Source organism: Hordeum vulgare, chromosome 3H (genome assembly GCF_904849725.1).
Source record: "Hordeum vulgare subsp. vulgare chromosome 3H, MorexV3_pseudomolecules_assembly, whole genome shotgun sequence".
Lineage (NCBI taxonomy): Eukaryota > Viridiplantae > Streptophyta > Magnoliopsida > Poales > Poaceae > Hordeum > Hordeum vulgare.
The window spans coordinates 9114033-9134239 of NC_058520.1; the positions used below are offsets into that span (position 1 = coordinate 9114033).

The 20207-nt window shown below is 43.5% G+C and overlaps 1 non-coding gene and 1 pseudogene across 1 annotated transcript; both read right to left on the reverse strand.

The window, feature by feature from the left end:
- Positions 1-20207, reverse strand: part of LOC123441281 — a 91375-nt pseudogene that overhangs the window by 49701 nt on the left and 21467 nt on the right.
- On the reverse strand, positions 12235-12307 carry TRNAA-UGC. Its single transcript has one exon. It is a non-coding gene; the product is annotated as a tRNA-Ala (tRNA).

The following is a 20207-nucleotide window of genomic DNA, read 5'->3' on the forward strand; positions in this document are numbered from 1 at the left end:
GCAAATAGAGTAACCATTATTCTCTTTAAATGAATAATCGTATTGCAATAAGCACGATCCAATCATGTTCATGCTTAACGCATGCACCAAATAACAATTATTTAGGTTTAACACCAATCCCAATGGTAGAGGGAGCGTGCGACGTTTGATCATATCAACCTTGGAAACACTTCCAACACGTATCGTCACCTCGCCTTTAGCTAGTCTCCGTTTATGCCGTAGCTTTCATTTCGTGTTACTAATCACTTAGCAACCGAACCGGTATCCAATACCATCGTGCTACTAGGAGTACTAGTAAAGTACACATCAACATCATGTATATTAAATATACTTCTTTCGACTTTTGCCAGCCTTCTTATCTACCAAGTATCTAGAGTTGCTCCGCCTCAGTGACTGTTCCCCTCATTACAGAAGCACTTAGTCTCGGGTTTGGGTTTAATCTTGGGTCTCTTCATTAGTGCAGCACCTGTTTTGCCGTTTCACGAAGTATCCCTTCTAGCCCTTGCCTTTCTTGAAACTTAGTGGTTTTACAAACCATCAACTATTGATGCTCCTTCTTGATTTCTACTTTCGCAGTGCCAAACATCGCGAATCGCTCAAGGATCATTGTATCTATCCTTGATATGTTATAGTTCATCACAAAGCTCTCACAGTTTGGTGGCAGTGACTTTGGAGAACTATCACTATCTCATCTGGAAGATTAACTCTCGCTTGATTCAAGCGATTGTCGTACTCAGACAATCTGAGCACACGCTCAACGATTGAGCTTTTCTCCTTTACTTTGTGGACAAAGAATCTTGTCGGGGGTCTCGTACCTCTTAACAAGGGCACAAGCATGAAATCACAATTTCATCTCTTTAGAACATCACTTATGTTCCGTGACGTTTCAAAACGTCTTCGGTGCCTTGCTTCTAAGCCATTAAGTATTTTGCACTGAACTATCGTGTAGTCATCAGAAACGTGTATGTCGGATGTTCACAACATCTACAGACGTCGCTCGAGGTGCAGCACACCGAGTGGTGCATTAAGGACATAAGCCTTCTGCGCAACAACGAGGACAATCCTCGGTTTTACAGACTCAGTCTGCAAAGTTTGGTACTATCAACTTTCAAATAAATTTTCTCTAGGAACATATAAAACAGTAGAGCTATAGCGCAAGCTACATCGTAATTCGCAAAGACCATTAGACTATGTTCATGACAATTAGTTCAATTTAATCATATTACTTAAGAACTCCCACTCAAAAAGTACATCTCTCTAGTCATTTGAGTGGTACATGATCCAAATCCACTATCTCAAGTCTGATCATCACGTGAGTCGAGAATAGTTTCAGTGGTAAGCATCTCTATGCTAATCATATCAACTATACGATTCATGCTCGACCTTTCGGTCTCATGTGTTCCGAGGCCATGTCTGCACATTCTAGGCTCGTCAAGCTTAACCCGAGTGTTCCGCGTGTGCAACTGTTTTGCACCCATTGTATGTGAACGTTGAGTCTATCACACCCGATCATCACGTGGTGTCTCGAAACGAAGAACTATCGCAATGGTGCACAGTCGGGGAGAACACAATTTTGTCTTGAAATTTTAGTGAGAGATCACCTCATAATGCTACCGTCGTTCTAAGCAAGATAAGGTGCATAAAGGATTAACATCACATGCAATTCATAAGTGACATGATATGGCCATCATCACGTGCTTCTTGATCTACATCACCAAAGCACCAGCACGATCTTCTTGTCACCGGCATCACACCATGATTTCCATCAACGTGTCGCCATCGGGGTTGTCGTGCTACTCATGCTATTACTACTAAAGCTACGTCCTAACAATATAGTAAACGCATCTGCAAGCACAAACATTAGTTTAAAGACAACCCTATGGCTCCTGCCGGTTGCCGTACCATCGACGTGCAAGTCGATATTAACTATTACAACATGATCATCTCATACATCCAATATATCACATCATATCGTTGGCCATATCACATCACAAGCATTCCCTGCAAAAACAAGTTAGACGTCATCTAATTGTTGTTGCATGTTTTACGTGGTGACCATGGGTATCTAGTAGGATAGCATCTTACTTACGCAAACACCACAATGGAGATATATGAATTGCTATTTAACCTCATCCAAGGACCTCCTTGGTCAAATCTGATTCAACTGAAGTTGGAGAAACCTACACTCGCCGGTCATCTTTGAGCAAAGGAGTTACTCGTAGCGATGAAACCAGTCTCTCGTAAGCGTACGAGTAATGTCGGTCCGAGCCGCTTCGATCCAACAATACCGCGGAATCAAGAAAAAACTAAGGAGGGCAGCAAAACGCACGTCACCGCCCATAAAAACTTTTGTGTTCTACTCGAGAAGACATCTATGCATGAACCTAGCTCATGATGCCACTGTTGGGGAACGTCGCATGGGAAACAAAAAAATTCCTACGCGCACGAAGACCTATCATGGTGATGTCCATCTACGAGAGGGGATTTCCGATCTACGTACCCTTGTAGATCGCACTGCAGAAGAGTTAGTGAACACGGTTGATGTAGTGGACCGTCCTCACGTCCCTCGATCCGCCCAGCGAACCGTCCCGCGATCAGTCCCACAATCTAGTGCCGAACGGACGGCACCTCCGCGTTCAGCACACGTACAGCTCGACGATGATCTTGGCTTTCCTGATCCAGCAAGAGAGAAGGAGAGGTAGATGAGTTCTCCGGCAGCGTGACGGTGCTCCGGAGGTTGGTGGTGATCTAATCTCAGCAGGGCTCTGCCCGAGCTCCGCAGAAACGCGATCTGGAGGTAAAACCGTGGAGATATGTGGTCGGGTTGCCGTGGCAACGTTGTCTCAAATCAGACCTAATACCTCAGTATATATAGGAGGGAGGGGGAGGGAAGAGGCAGCCTCAAACCCTCAAGGTTTGGCCGAAATTAAAGGTGGAGGAGTCCTACTCCAATCCTACTTGGAGTAGGATTCCACCTTCCCACTTGGAAACTCTTTCCACCTTGTGTTTTTTCCTTCTCAAACCTTATGGGCCTTAGTGGGAACTTATTCCAGCCCACTCGGGGCTGGTTTATCTCTTCCCATAGCCCATGAGACCCCTTGGGGCGTGACACCCCTCCCGATGGTCCCCGGCACCCCTCCCGGCACTCCCCGCACACTACCGATGAGCCCAAAACTTTTTCGGTGACCAAAACAGGACTTCCTATATATCAATCTTTACCTCCGGACCATTCCGGAGCTCCTCGTGACGTCCTGGATCTCATCCGGGACTCCAAACAACATTCGGTAACCAACCATATAACTCAAATACGCACAAAACAACGTCAAACCTTAAGCGTGCAGACCCTGCGGGTTCGAGAACTATGTAGACATGACCCGAGAGACTCCTCGGTCAATATCCAATAGCGGGACCTAGATGCCCATATTGGATCCTACATATTCTACGAAGATCTTATCGTTTGAACCTCAGTGCCAAGGATTCATATAATCCCGTATGTCATTCCCTTTGTCCTTCGGTATGTTACTTGCCCGAGATTCGATCGTCGGTATCCGCATACCTATTTCAATCTCGTTTACCAGCAAGTCTCTTTACTCATTCTGTAATACAAGATCCCGCAACTTACACTAAGTCACATTGCTTGCAAGGCTTGTGTGTGATGTTGTATTACCGAGTGGGCCCCGAGATACCTCTCCGTCACACGGAGTGACAAATCCCAGTCTCGATCCATACTAACTCAACGAACACCTTCGGAGATACCTGTAGAGCATCTTTATAGTCACCCAGTTACGTTGCGACGTTTGATACACACAAAGCATTCCTCCGGTGTTAGTGAGTTATATGATCTCATGGTCATAGGAACAAATTCTTGACACGCAGAAAACAGTAGCAACAAAATGACACGATCAACATGCTACGTCTATTAGTTTGGGTCTAGTCCATCACATGATTCTCCTAATGATGTGATCCCGTTATCAAGTGACAACACTTGCCTATGGTCAGGAAACCTTGACCATCTTTGATCAACGAGCTAGTCAACTAGAGGCTTGCTAGGGACAGTGTTTTGTCTATGTATCCCACATGCACTGTGTTTCCAATCAATACAATTATAGCATGGATAATAAATGATTATCATGAACTAAGAAATATAATAATTACTAATTTATTATGGCCTCCAGGGCATATTTCCAACACCTCCGGTATGCTCAAGTTATCTAGAGTAAATATGTTGTTGATATTATTGTTTACTTGATATTTATATATATTTTTTGTAGTCTCCTCCTCCTATCTGCATGTACTATCGTTGGATTGACATGGAAATGCCGGACTGGGTGGTGACCGAGATTCGTGAAAGAGGTCGCCGTGCATGGGCTAGCTTGGACTTGGAAGAGTGTCGCGCGAAGGCTGAAGCAAAGGAGAAAGCAGAGAAGAAGAAAGAGTGGGAAGATTACTGTGTGGAGCAGAGGGCTTTTATTGATGAGATGATAAGGAAGAACCAAGAAGAGAAACTTCAGTTGAAGGAGGTTTACAGACAGCGGGAACATGCCCGTGAAGCTGAGAGGGAGAGAAAGAGAGAAAGGACTCGTGCGTCCAAAGCAGCAGAAGAAGCCGGTGATGGAAAAGGAAAATATCCACGCTGGACTCAGTAGATTTATTTTAATTTCAGCAAGTTGTATCTTAATTTCAGCAAGTTGTATCTTAATTTCAGCAAGTTGTGTCAACATGTTGTATCTTAATTTCAGCAAGTTGTATTTTAATTCCGGCAAGGTCTATCTTAGTTTGTCTGTAATCTCAAGTTATTGGTAGTATATGTGTTATCCACGAAGAACCAACTGAGCATTTTTGTTCCCGCCTTGCTTTCCCGCCATTTTGTTCCCGCCTCGCTTTCCCACCATTTATTTCCCGCTCTTCGGCACCTATAAAACCCTCTCCACAGCAAGGTTCGTAAGGAGTGTGCTCAAAATGTCTCATTATCCTTTCGATCGTAGTTTTCACAGTGGTATGTCGGAGTGCCTTCTACGCTTGGCTAGCAATTTCAAGATAGACAATAGAATAGTTTCATGGGACGAACTCATCAGTAGTGACACACTACTGAATGAGGTTGCTCATGCATTAGCTAGGAAGGGGTGGCCTGCAAGGACATATGAGGAGATTCGGAAGGAACTTCTGTGGTTGAATGAAAGATGGAAGAAGAAAGGCCAGCACATACACGGAGGAGGTGGAGTAAAACATCCCTTTTTAAGGATTGACGATAGCGAGGACGAAGACGATATCATCATGCCGAGTAGCAAGGACAAGAGGGCAGCATCAACGAGTGCCAAGAGTACCGCTTCGTCGAAGGGCCAGAGCTCTGCATCATCGAAGGATGACGACGACTTTATGTAGTTCTTCTATGAACTCTGCATCTTAATTTATCTTATTTTATGTATCTCCAGAATCTTACTTTGTTTTTAATCTCAAGTTATTGGTAGTATATGTGTTATCCACGATGAACCAACTCAGCATAGAAATATATAGGAATATGTCTTATAGATAAAATACACATAAGTCTCATAGATAAAATACACATAAGTCTCATACATAAAATACACATAAGTTTCTTACATAAAATAGACATAAGTCTGAAGTGATACATAGCACGACAAAGAGTTTGCTTCACTCACGACGTCTCGGTTGGCGCTCTAGGGGTGTGGTGTACTCCATCCCCACCTGTGGGGGGGCCTAATGTTACGAGGAGGAATCTCGGATCCACCCTGGTCATACTGTGTATCCTGTGTGGGCCACGGTGGAGGAGTCGAAAACATGTCCAACCACATGTTTTGCTGCGATGGTGGCTCATCTGGTTCACTCCCTAACCCGGATCCGGACGCTGACACATCATGATATGCAGGAGGGACCATACCTGTTGGATGTGGATGAAACATGAAACCAGGAGTAGGATTGTGATGTTGCGGAGTTGGCTGAAACATGAAGCTCGATGACGAAGCGTGGTGCTGTGGCTGATGCCACGCTGAACTGCTAGGCTGGTCAGGTGAGGGTGGATGTGGCGTCGGTTCCACTCCTTGTAGATGTGGACGTGGCTCATGTCGATGCACGGAGTGACGCGGCACCGGCGTAGGCTGCGGCTGGTGATGCACAACATCCGAAGTGCGCGTGCACGTGATAGCTTTATAGATATCTCTTATTCTCTGCTCGAGCCTCTTGAGCCATGGTTGAATCTGAGACCGAGGTACCATAAGAGGTGCAGATGATAATTGTTGATCAAAGTTCATCACGTCAGTATGAATACTGTATGCCAACTCACCCTGAAATTGTCATTAAGAATAATAAGTACCGATGATGAAGCAAGTAACAACAACTTAAATGACGTAAAGAGAATAAATATTACCGCATACTGCCTGGTATTGAGGACAACCTCTTTCAGAAAATACGGAGACACAAAATAGATTGCGTCAAGACCTATGAGCCCGCAAGCAGCAAGTACATGCGAGCAAGGTAGGTGAAGCAACTTTGGTTTGTTGCATGTGCATTCGCACGTTGGCCACAATTCATTTCCAATTTTCACCTCGTGTGTTCTCATCTCATTTGCACATTCGAATTTGTTGTTAGCTAAGCGAACCTCGAACCTTCGCTCTAGATTTCCAATGGCGACAACACTGTGTGACCGGGCTTTCTTCATCTTTTCATCCATGTACTTCATAACCCTTTCACAGTAACGTGTGTTAGGATTGTTTGTCATATGCTCCGCAGCAATTTGACGTTTTTCCCTGAAATACTTCACTGTGCCATAGAAAATGCCCTCAACGATCACTGTAAGTGGCAAAGCTCTGTTTCCTCTTATGAAAAAATTATATGTTTCAGCCAGGTTGGTAGTCATGACACCGTACCTGGCTCCATGTGTGTCATGCAAGAGAGACCACCTCTCCAATGGCTCATGCTCTATCCACTGATCGAAGGTTTTAATCGGCCTCGCTAGCCTTCTCCTTGTACCAAGAGGGTCAAATCCTGGCAAGTCACAAAGCCCAACCGACTCTTCCTCCATGGTAGCAGCTCCAGTTGCTAATTGTGCAGCTACTGCTTCAACATGTGCCCTGACAGCAACATCTCTTGCTGCTCTCCTGTCCCTAACATGTCTCTGTGTGCAAACATTTAGTCTGTTACGTATCAGCTCATATTTCCATTGTTGGTTCTACTTGCAGAGTTTCTTGAATAGATTCATGAGGTTCTTATTTCTAAACTGCGAGAAGAAATTTGCCCCTAGATGGCGCATGCACCAACGACTCTGAATGTCCTGCCAAGGAGTTTGTTCACCGGGAGCAGGGTTTGACAATGTCTTGATCGCGCTGAGTATACCTGCATGCCTATCATGAAGCATGCACACATTCTGCTTATCTTGCACAACATCTATTTTCAACTGCCTGAAGAACCATGTCCAACTATCGATGTTCTCGCTCTCCACAAAAGAAAATGCAAGTGGGATGACTTGATTTTCCCATCTTGACCTATGGCTGTGAGGATCTGACCCTTGTACTTGCCAGTGAGAAATGTGCCATCAACACATATCACCGGTCGACAATGTCTGAAAGCTTCAATGCAGGCACCGAAAGAGAAGAACATCCGATGCAACACCCTAACCGTTGGGAACTCTGGCAGGTACAACTCTTGGATGTCAACATACGTGCCAGGATTCCGGTTCTGCAGTGTCTGCACGAGCCGAACAACAGAGTCATATGCATCAAAATATAAACCAAATCTGGTCTCCAGTGCCTTCTGCTTAGCCCTCCAAGCCTTGCCATATAATATGTTGTACTTTAACCTGACGAAGACTTTTTTCTGGATAGCCTTCACTTCCATCGCCTTGCACTTCACAATCTCGTTGTAAAGCAAGCGAGCTATCACAGTGGAAGTAAGGTTGGGATGATCTTCAGGGATGCATGGAATAACACAATTATGACTAACTAAGTCACTTATGACCCAGCTTGTGTCGTACTTAGGGAGATATCCATGCACCCTTGCGGGACAACCCTGATTTCTACAAACCATTGTCAACTTATCCGGACAAGAAACTTGAGCTAAAAATACCCTTTGAGTGGACATTGCCCAATTAAGGATGGCATCCTTCAAAGCTTGTTTGTTCGGGTAGAGGGCACCTGTCGCAATGTTGTTCTGGTGATACTGCCAGGCAGAATCATGACCATCGTTCACCAACATTGCAGATGAGAAGTCCTGATTCCATCATGCAGGAATAGGCACTTCATGTGCGTGCTCTTCTCCATCTGATTCGGCGGATTCATCGGAAATATCACCCGCTATATCTTCTTCATGCATCTCGTTTTGCATGTGCCCATCTATCTCGTCGGCATCCGCCTCACCGCTGAGATAATCATCTACATCTCCCCCTTCGGCCTGACTACTCTGGCCAGCTTCGTACAAATCATCCCCAACATGGGACGCATGAATTGACTGTGAATCATGCATCCCTACACTGCTCTCACCATATACAGAGCTACGTTCCACTTCAGGTTCAGTAACCGGCTTTAGCATGGGGAGAAGTAAGGCCACAGGATGACATCCCCTAATCTCGCAAGATTGTAACAAGGGCACCCACTGGTCGTCCCGCTCTATATGCTTCAAATACCAGAAAATATTACCAATGGACCGGGTCCATAATACATGAACACCGACGGTGTGTGTTTCAGTATTGAACCCTAAACATCGCGCAAGCCATTCTGTCAACTGACTAACAGACCATGTTTTAGGGGAGGACACCTGCACCTCTGTGTACTGAAATTCACTAAGATCAGCTCCCATCTCATTTGTTTGAACGGTACCACGACCATAGTGCAAACATAACGTCAATAAATCAGACATCTCTGCTGACCTAACATATTATTCAACAAGGAAAAAAAATTAGAAGAACGACAACCCGAAATATATTTTCCAAATCTTTCGGAGAACCTAAAAATATTTAAACTACTTCATTTACTAAACTAAATTTATACTAATCTACCGGAGCACCTAAAACTAGTTAAACCACCACCACCACCACCACTACAACCTCCACCTCAACCTCCTCCACCACCACCAAAAATAGCTTCAAAACAAGCACCACAAACTACCCCATCGCGAGTGAGATGGATAGTTCGGATGCCCTCCTCCTTACACAACAAATGTACGGTTCAAAAAGTGGAAATGGAAGATTTTTTGTGTGGGGGAGAAGGTAGGAGGAGAAAGAGAGAAAGGAGATAAGGTAGAACGGGAGAAGGGAGAAGGAAGAAAGAGGAAGGAGAAAGAAAGAAAGGAGGAAGGAGGAAGAGAGGGGGAAGGGCTGCCTCGGCTGGCTGGCCACTAGTCGGCCTCCCCCAGGCCGATAGCCTTATTGGCTACGCCAGGGCCGACAGGCAGAGCCGACTGGGCTACCGACGTGGCCTGGCCACTAGTCGGCCGCCACGTGGCCGAGAGCCATTAATCGGCCGGGCCTAGGCCGACTGGCCTCCTGTCGGCCACGCCGACGCCGACAGCCTCCACTCGGTCACGTCAGGGCCGAGGTAGGCCTACTTTCGAAAATATTCAAATCGGTGCATTACTTTTCAAAAAGAATAAAAAAATACAATATTAAAAAAAATTAGCCTCGTTTCATGGCCTATCCGAAAGAGAATCCAGTACCTCTTGGTCCTGAATACCATAATAGGACGAACGAACCGGCCTTCGTGGATATCTTTGCTTCGGGAAAAAAACCTGCCATCAAATAGATTGTCCTAAAAATCGATAGTTTTGGTTTACTAGATCCATCCGCATATTGTGGAAACCCAATTCTTTTCCTCAGGATCCGTTGAATGAAATTATGGATTGTGAATCCACCATGCGAGGGTTCAATTACCGTCGTTCGCCCAACGCATTATTGCAAAATCCAAAATGCAATTTTCCATATTCCTAGTTACCTATTTACTTACGGCGATGAAACATAAAACTATCGCTATATTTCATTACGAAACTACTGTACGAATAGCATGTATTGATGTTCTTTGACCAGCATAGGGTGATGCTTTTCTTGAGCTTTTGAATCCACAAGTGCCGGCCGAGGACCAGAAAACCACCCGACATAATTGGAAAGTTATGGAAGGAGACCCATCATTTTGCAATGAAAACAACAACAACAACAACAAAATTAGTAAGTAGGTTATTTGATAGTAATGAATTTTTGAATTTCTAATTCATTGATACTGCAATATTCAAATTGCAATAAATTATTTTGGAAAGACGATAGCCAATAAAATAAATTGGTGTCAATAGAAAACCTCATTTTTGTAGGTTCTACTTATTTTCCTTGGCTTCGGAATAATAGAGTAATTCGGCATAGCAGCCAAAATCTTGGGAAAATTGTTTTTATAGTTTACATACCTTTGTACTACCTCTGCTTACTTCCGTAATTATGTTGATGCACTTTCCAATGGTACGTAAGCAAGGTGTTTCGGTCTCCGCAAATTCGTAAGACCATGTATGGGGCCTGCCCAATGCCGGGCGGTCAAGGAAGTTGGTGAATTGATGACAGGGGAAGCCGGCGACCGAAGCCCCGGTGAACGGCAAAAAAGTCAAATAAAAGGTGTTAAGCTTTTTATCATTCTGGCATCGAGCTATTTTGCCGCAGGACCTCCCATACAGTATCGTCACTGATCCCTCTGATCCTGTTCTGGATCCAATGTAGAGACAAGGTATGTTCTTAATTCCATTCATGACTCATTTTGGAATAACGGATTCGTGGGGTGGTTGGAATATTTTAGGATATTGTTGTATGTTACCTATTATTTGAAGTTAGCCGCCATGGTGAAATTGGTAGACACGCTGCTCTTAGGAAGGAGGGCTCAAGCATCTCGGTTTGAAACCGAGTGGCAACATTCTTGAAAAAGAATACAATGGATTAGAAATCAATTCAAAATTTAGAATTTTGTAATGGGACCTTCCCCTTATGCTATTTGCAACTTTAGAACATATTCTAACTCATATCTCATTCTCAATGATTTCAATTGTGATTACGATTCCCAATTGGTTGGATCGTAGGGGCCATGATTTACTTCACAGGCGAGGTCTCTGGTTCAAGTCCAGGATGGCCCAGCTGCGCGAGGGAAAAGAATAGAAGAAGCATCTTGGCTAGCATTATTGAAAGACAAGAAAATACTCTAGGGGGAATGTTTTTATGTGGTGCTAACGATTTAATAACTACCTTTTTAGCTCCAGAATGTTTCAGTTTATGGTCCTACATATTGTCTGGATATACCAAGAGAGATCTACGGTCTAATCGAATTATTTGGGCCTATTCAATATCAATGGGATCAGGGATACTTTCAGCAAGAAATATTTCAAAGAGTTAGCAATGGTTTAGTCGAAAATATTAGTTTATCAGAAGCTTGGTCTAAAATTCCCATGCAGATTCCTAGGATGGAACAGGTACCTTCTCGGCACGCCCGCGGCTACGGCAGCGTTGAACGAGTCCGCCCCGAATAGGTCGGCGACGTAGGCCACCAGCCGTGTCGTTTCCCTGAGACCCGAGAGGTCGACGGGAAATGCACCAACTGTGTCGTGGACGCGAAGGTGATGAGCGCAGCCAGGCTCTTGGCAAGCTCGGCGAGCGGGATAAGGTGGCCCATCCCGGGAGTCACCAGCATCGGCACGTGTGGTGGCCGGCGAGCCTCAGCCGTGCCATTCGCCTCCGTGGTTCCGCGTCCGCGCCTGCGTTTCTTCGTGAGATTATTTACCGTGGTTTTGGTTAGACTCGCATGTGTGTTGTTTTGGGGGTTTATAAGTGGTTTTGCAGATTCATATCGACATGTCTTCATGCTTTTTCTTGACCGTACATATCAACAGATCTAATGTATTACTCCCTCCATCACCAAATAAATAACTTAACATAATTTGTACTTTCTCCGTTTCAAAATAAGTATTTCAAGTTTACTATAATTTTATATTAAAATTAGTATAAAGTTAAGACATTTATTTTAAAACAAAAGGGATGTATTAAGTTTAGTATAAAACTGAGTTATTTATTCTGAAACAGAGGGAGTAGAAAATAAGGCTGGATAGTCTCATGTTACAGGTCAATGGAGACCTCAGGTATGTTTCTGCGTACCTGACACGGACTACTGGCCGTAATCACGGCCGAAAAGTTAAGCAAGATGGACTACTGGCCGTAGTCACGGCCGAAAAGATAAGCAAAACAGAAAAAAAAAAGAGAAAATAAATTGGAGATGCGGGGGATCGAACCCCGTGCCTCCCGCATGCAAAGCGGGCGCTCTACCATTTGAGCTACATCCCCATTAATGAAGGGATGCGCATAAAAAGTTTAATGATCATTGATCTCGTGTTAATCACAATGCCATGATAATCAGAGGAGCATGCAGCAGGGTAGTACTGGCATAGGAATACACGCTCCCAAGTGTGTGTGTGTATTAATTATCTAGTGAATTTTGTTCTGGCAATTGTTACTACAAACAATTGCCAGAAAAACACACACACAAAAAAACATGTGCAGTATGATGATGCATCCTTGTTCAAACAAGCAAACCAAGTAGAGTGTTTTGTACTACAAATTATTCGCTTGTGTATTCTTGTGGTATGGTGGTCCATGCTGTCAAAAAAAGCAAAACAAAGCCTGCTGTCAGAACATAAGCAGGTGAACACGGGTCTCTGGTCAAGTTAGGGCTCTCGATGAACAACTTATATATAGTTTTAGGTGTAACTTGCATTGACACCTCCAAAATAAATAGTGATTGGATCTATGACTATATGATTCAGTTAGTCTTCTGAATTGTTCTTATTGCGCTATCAAATCACATCACCTCCAAAATAAATTTCACAGTAGCAAGACCGGTTTCCAAGGAGAAATATTGCTGCTGTTTGTTTGCTCGGGGCAACGGTGAGGTTCGCTGACGGTGAGGCTAGACACGGGAGAGTTGGAGAAGTTGATGAACATACTGTCGGGACGTGCCGGTATAGGAAAGCTTCTGGATTGTTTGTTTCACTCCTATATCTCATAGATAGTATATTTAGCTAAATAATCCATTAAGCATAAGGCTTTGCCTTCTACTTAAAGCTATAGCTCCCACACGTTGTGATGGACTATATATAGACGAGCCAACGTGCTTGCCAAGATCATCCAATGCCCATGTATGTAGTCATGTGTATATTACTCCACTTTGCGTGCAACTTCTTTCGTGCTAGTCATGCCTTGTTTCTCTTGCTCTTCACTTCATATGAAAAATGCATGCACGCCATGTGTGACCCTTAAAGCAGGATTTTTCTTTTACGAATACACAAAGATTGCGTATCATTTATTGATAGAAGAAAATAAAATGAGTATATGAGAAGGCACAACACATGAATGCATACATGGTAAGGCGTGTGCATATTACTTACAGCAGGAATAAAATCGCTTGTTGCTGTATTTTGGCCTTGTGTTATGCACTGGTCCTGCTGACCAACTCAACGCGCAAGATCTCAAGCCTAGAACCTCCAGGCTACAATACCTCTGTAGCCTCTATCTAAACATTCCAGTTTGAGTCAAGATCCGAGCTATCCTTGTATACAAATTTCTATTTTTTGTTGTTTCAAACAAGAGAACATTTGACCTTGAAACTTTACAGGCCAACTATACACAAGTGCCATTCATTGAAATATAATGTTTCCATTTTTTTGTGAAACATAAATTTGTCAAATTTCAAATTCTGAATGAGTTGTAATTTTTGAAAATTCACATTGCGCCCAAGGATCCAAAGTGGTTGGACCTTGCGCAAGCGAGACCTACAATACGTGCACCGGACTGCCCTTTTTTATATTGCACCAAACAAATCTGCGCATGGTGGTACTTGTGCGATGTTGATCTGCAAAGTTTCAAATTCTAGTGTTCAATTATTTGAGAGAAACAAAAAAAGAAATTCACTTGTACGAACTTTGATATAAAAATGAACGGTGTGATGATAGAGTGACACTGGTATGTAGTACTATCAGAACTTTGCATGGATTGCCTGAATTGCATAGTAGAGTGCTATCCGTCAAATAATTATCTTCTTAATAAAAAAATACGCCTTACATTTTGAAAGCAGAGAGACAAAGTGGCGAGAACGAGACGGTTTTTCTTGTTTTGTTTTATGTGGCGGATAGACCCGCTTCGATGCTATATTCAGTATGTCAGCCAGGAGCTTGAACTCACTATGCATATTAAAAGGAAATTCACTTGCACGGACTTTGGTATAAAAATGGACGGTGTGATGATCGAGTGACACTGGCATGTAGTACTATCACTAGTGGGGACAGGGCCTATAGCCCCGGTTCGTAAGGGTCTTTAGTCCCGGTTCACCAACCGGGACTAAAAGGGTGGGACTAAAGGCCTAACCTTTAGTCTCGGCCCTGTTCCAAGTCGGGACTAAAGGTGCTCCACGTGGACGCCTCGGAGCGTCCTCAGGGGTAGGCCTTTTAGTCCCGGTTCTTTACACGGACCGGGACTAAAGAGTTTCAGATTTTGTTTATTTTTGGGTTTTAGGGTTTTAGGGTTTAGGTGTTCGGGAGATTAACGTGATGCCTCGTTTGGTGTTCGGGAATTAGTTTTCATATAATTTAAATAGAAATAATTATGCATATATATATATAAGATTAACCTATCTTACAAGCGATCATATATATACAATTATATGGATATCTGAATTATCGGGACTAGAGCCCATCTATTTGATTACATGGACAAACATCAGTAATGGCCCTTAGCTACACTAAATCGTCATTTGTCTTCTATAGCTTCCGTCCTCAGAAATCCCGCAAGCTCCTCTGCAACACCAATCGCACGTTGCTCTGGTAGGACCTTCGTCCTCATGACCGTGTGCTATATAAGAAGAGGAGATGAATATGAATATCAATCATGATAACAAAGAATGACGGGTAAAAATGGAGGTGTGAATGTTCATTGCTTACGTCGAATCTGTGATCCTTGAGCTCACAGGTAAACGTGTGAATGGTCTCGCAAACATAGTATCCGCATAGATGCGTTCCCCGTGGCTGCTGGTCGCACTTTACGAGAATAGAATATATATAATCAAAATAATAATCTAGCATCATAAATGTATTGAAAATTAATAGAAGTATATCATACTACTACTTACCTGAGCCGCTCTAAAGGTCAACTTCTCAGGAAAGTTACCGGGAGTCACGCACTTGAACCGCTTCCAAACCCTGCCCGACAAGGATAATGATTTGCTAGGTTTTTCATTAATTGATATATCAGAAAATCATCGAAAGAGACCGATAGAGTGCAAGAATCATTAAAATTACCCTTGGAGCATGTCCAGCAGGCTTTGGAACTGTTCCAAGGGTCTCGATAATGGGTCGAAGGCATCAACTCTTCCCTTATCAATTTGAATGTCCAACAGAATCCAATGGAAGCTGCACATGTATATATATATATATATGTCAGTAACTTATCAATTACACTTATAAGTGAATGGACGCAACAGAGTAAAGACCCTCACCTGAAGTTGTATGGAAACAGTATGTGGTCACAGAAATTTTGATCTATTAGAAACCTTAGAAGGTTTTCCTCCGTCTCCTTGGGTTTATTAGTTAGCGTCGCTATATGTATTTTATCTGGGTCAATAAACCCAATATTTAGGATGCTCTTACTTTTACAATCCAGAATCTTCATTCTGCATAATAGAGTACAAGTTATATATAGACAATTAATTGAAATAACTAAACAAGTTATATGTAGACAACGAATTGAAAAACTTACAGACAATAGCAACTCATAAGCGATTTGTCGAGGGCGTCGCCATTGTACATGTGGAAGAGTTCATCAAAGTCGATATGGATTTCTTCGGAGCGGCCGTAGTACTCCCGTGGGACACTCAGCACGATCATCGTTCTCCCATTCTTTGATTCACTTAAGTACCATTTATGCAAGTAACGCATATTTGTTGGGAGATCATCTTTGGTGACCAAAGGCTCTTCCATGACAAACTGTGGCTTAGGGGCTACCACAGCCTTGGGTATCCTGTCGTCTTGGGAAGCCAGCAAATCTTTAACTGAGATACCACATTCAGCCGCCAAATCCTTTGCTCTTTCAAAAGCTTGCCCCTGCACCAGAGGGGGAACATTCTCGGTTAACACCTTGAGGGGTGGGATCGACTGTTTGGCCTGTTGTCCAAGATGAGGAACGTCTGATTTTTTCTTGCTTGTAGTTGAACTTGATTTGCTCCCACTTGCACTTGCACGTGAGCTGCTCTTTTTCATTTGCTTCTGCAATGTGCGTGTATAGTCATCAGGCTTATAGTGTAAGTCATACTGTGATGGAAGGGTTATGAAGTCTTTTGCCCATGCTATTTGCTTCTCGGTGTATTCCGGGAGGCGCTCGGGTTCCTTCTTTTTCATCTGCTCATCATGCTGTTCCTTTGCTATCCTGGCGTTTTCCTCGGGGGTACGATCATAAGGTCTGATAGGAAGATTAGCATGAGGTACCTTTGGGAGGGGCGACAGTTTGCGCTTTGGGGAGCTCCGTCGCTTAGAAATCATCGACGGAGCATTCTTGCTGGCATGCTTCCGCTTAGTATCCTGTGCGGGTGGCGGTGGAGACGGACGACCTAAGTCCGGCGGCGGTGATCGAGATGGACTCGTGTTGTGCTGGCCGACGTCATGTGGAGGGCTTGGAGGTAATGGAGGTGTAGGTGACCTGCGACGACTCGGAGGCGGTGTTGTCCTTGGGGCCGAGCGTGGAAGCTTGACGTAGTTCTTGTCCCATAGGATGACTCCACCCAGTACTTCTCCGAGTGTCCTCTCATCTTCGGGTCCAGCTATGTCGAGCTCCATATCATTAAACCCCGTCATGATTTCATCCACCCCGACTTTAGCAAAGCCAGCTGGAATCTCACGGCCATGCCAGCGTGCATCAGGGCCAGAAGGTAAAGCTTGTCTGACGGCCACCTTCATGGATATGTTCTTGAATTTCTGATGGAGTTCACATGATGTTGACTCCTTGATTCCATCCACGGGGTAGCCGGGACCGCCCTCTATCATTATTCGTGCATCATCGGGCGGGGTCTCAGATTCACCAACCCTGCTTTTCCGCTTAGATGGGGCGCCGGTAATATCAAGTGCAGGATCTTCCTGGCGCGGTACTCCTCTAAGCTCATCAATCTGCTTCTGTTGCTCGTTAATCCTGGCAAGCAACTGGTTGAACTTGTCATTCTTCTCATCCTGCTGCCGCTCCTTTGCTCTCTCTCGGCTTCTGTAAGTGTCTTGGTCTCTGGCAACCCAAGCCACCACGGGTAAGAAGGAACGAAGCCTCGCGTTCGTCCTCCGTGTTCGTCATTGCCGAGGACCAGTGTGAGGAAATCTTTATCTCTATCTGCAGTGAACTTTCTTTTTCCCTCCTTAATTTCTTTCACTATCCTTTTCCAATTCTCCATGGGTATCCTAAGACCGTCACTGCAGATGAGGTCCCCTGTTTCTTCGTCGTACGAACCACCATGCGCAAGGAACCAATTTCTTGCTCTCAATTCCCATTCATCACGGAGTGGTTCAGGTACGATGCCTTTATCTAGCAGATCTTGCTCTTTCTTATCCCACTTTGGGATGGCAGTCTCATAGCCCCCTGGCCCCAGCTTGTGGTGATATTTCTTCTTGTCGGCATTTATCTTGTTCTTTTCTGATAATGCCTGGGCATCTTCTGACTCCTTGTACTCTTGAAATGCCTTCCAGTGATTCGCCTGCTTGGCTAGAGACCCCTCGAATACTGGCACTTTATTTGTCTTCAGGATATTTTTCCATAGCTTCTTCTTCCAGCTACAGAACAGTTCGGCCATCTTCTTCAGAGTCCACTGCTTGACTTTGGCCCTCAGTTTGTCTGCGGCGCCTTCATTCTCACATTCTGGCAGGTTGAAATGTGACATGAGATCATTCCAAAGATTATCTTTGTACCTTTCGGCGACATAGTCACTATCGGCTGCCCTTTGCGCTTGTTCCACTCCCGAACGAAGATCGGGACGTGATCCCTAACGAGAACTCCGCATTGCTTCTTGAATGTGTCAGCAACATTCTTTGGAAGCTTGGGTTCGCCCGTAGGAAATATCACCTCAAAGGTGTAATGCGTCCGTGCATCCAACTTTCTAGTCGGGCCTCGTTTCGTAGTTTTGCTCGATGTGGAGGCCTAAGAGGGAGAAACATTCGTCAAATGAATGTATATGTATACAATATAGAGCTATCTCCAATATTTTTCACATATTACAAGTGATTGTCGAACTTCATATGTATACCTCGCCGGACTTTATTATTTCTTCACCGGCTTCTCCATCAGTGGAGCTATCACCTTCTCCGTCATTGGACCTATCTCCTGCCCCATCGGCTTCATCTTCGTGTCGCTCGACCTCCATTCCAACGTCCTAGTTTAGATATGACGACGGAGATTCAGCTGGTTCAACGTCGGGGCCGTCTTTGATTATATCTTCGAGAAGTTCTTCCTCTTCGAGGTTCCTGATATGTGAATCCATAGTTCTGCAAAAATCGGATTCTCTTAACCTTTCTACCAAAAAAGAATTATTCTATCAGGAACTCCGTTCCAAAACAACTTAAGTCCCACGTCGTGGCTCCACCCGGGACTCCTAGATTTCTGCATAGTATTCAAAGTAGGAGTACTTTTCTAATTTTAGCATTCAATAAGCAAAACCAAATCGTAAAATAAAGTAGTATTCAAATTAGCATGCATTCAATTATAAGCTAATACATCATCACTTTTGTCCGTACATCGTCGAATATTATCACTAATACTCCTCGAATACTATCATACATATAGCATCACTCATACATCTAGAACCGTAGCGCCCCACAGGTATCGGCGCGGGCGGTGGACACCCAAAGAGAAGGAACCATCACAGAATCATAGCTCTAGTGAGATCCCCGAAGAACCTACCAGGTATGCTCGAACCTGCCCTCCAACGCAACCATGTAGCGACGGACGTGTTCATCCTCCTCGCTGACACGGTGACGTACCACCTCCGCGGTGTCCGGAAGCATCGGCACCCTCACTGGCCCACGCGACCGCCACCAAACAAGGATCGGGTCAACGACGGGCTGGCTCCTCACCAACCTACGCACCCCGGAAGGTAGCACCTTCCAATACCAGCCGGGCGGAGCCCAGTCCCGGACAAGGCCCCTCTGATCAAGCAGGTGTCCTCCGCCGAGTCGACGACGAGGATGCGGGATAGGCATCGTAAAATGAACTAAAAAAATAACCTAGTTCTATTAATTTTCTTGCTAAAAATAAACTATTAACACTTAAGCATATACAATAGCAAAATTAAACTATTAACACTTAAGCATATACAATAGCAAAATTAAGCAATAATCTAAGAAACACTATTAACACTTAAGCATATACAATAGCAAAATTAAGCAATAATCTAAGAAACACTATTAACACTTAAGCATATACACTATATAATAGCAAAATTAAGCATATACACTATACAATAGCAAAATTAAATGACACTATACAATATCAAAATTAAAGCAATAATCTATTAACTGACCCTAATAATCTAAGAAACACTTAAGCAAAATTGAATGACACTAACTATTAACACTTAAGCATATACAATAGCAAAATTAAACTATTAACACTTAAGCATATACAATAGCAAAATTAAGCAATAATCTAAGAAACACTATTAACACTTAAGCATATACACTATACAATAGCAAAATTAAGCATATACACTATACAATAGCAAAATTAAATGACACTATACAATATGTCTCCTATTCTTCTACTTCTTCTTCTCCTCTTCTTGTAGTACTTCTTCTCTTATCTTCTTCTACTTCTCCTCTCCTCCTCTTCTAATTTTTTCTCTTCTTCTACTTCTCCTCTTCTTCTATTTTTCCTCTTCTTCTCCTCTCCTCCTCTTCTTATTCTCCTTTTTCTTCTTTTCTTCTCCTCCTCTTCTTATTTTCATTTTTTCTAATCTTATTTTCTTATTTTTGTTCATATTTCTTCTTCTTGTAACCCTAACCTAATTCTAAATATTACTAACCCTAATAATCTAGCACAAACCTAATAACAATAGGAATTAAATGACAAAAAAATCTTTTTATTTTTCTTCTTTTCTTCTCCTTTTTCTTCTTTTCTTCTTCTATTTTTCCTCTTCTTCTCCTCTCCTCCTCTTATTTTCTTCTCCTTT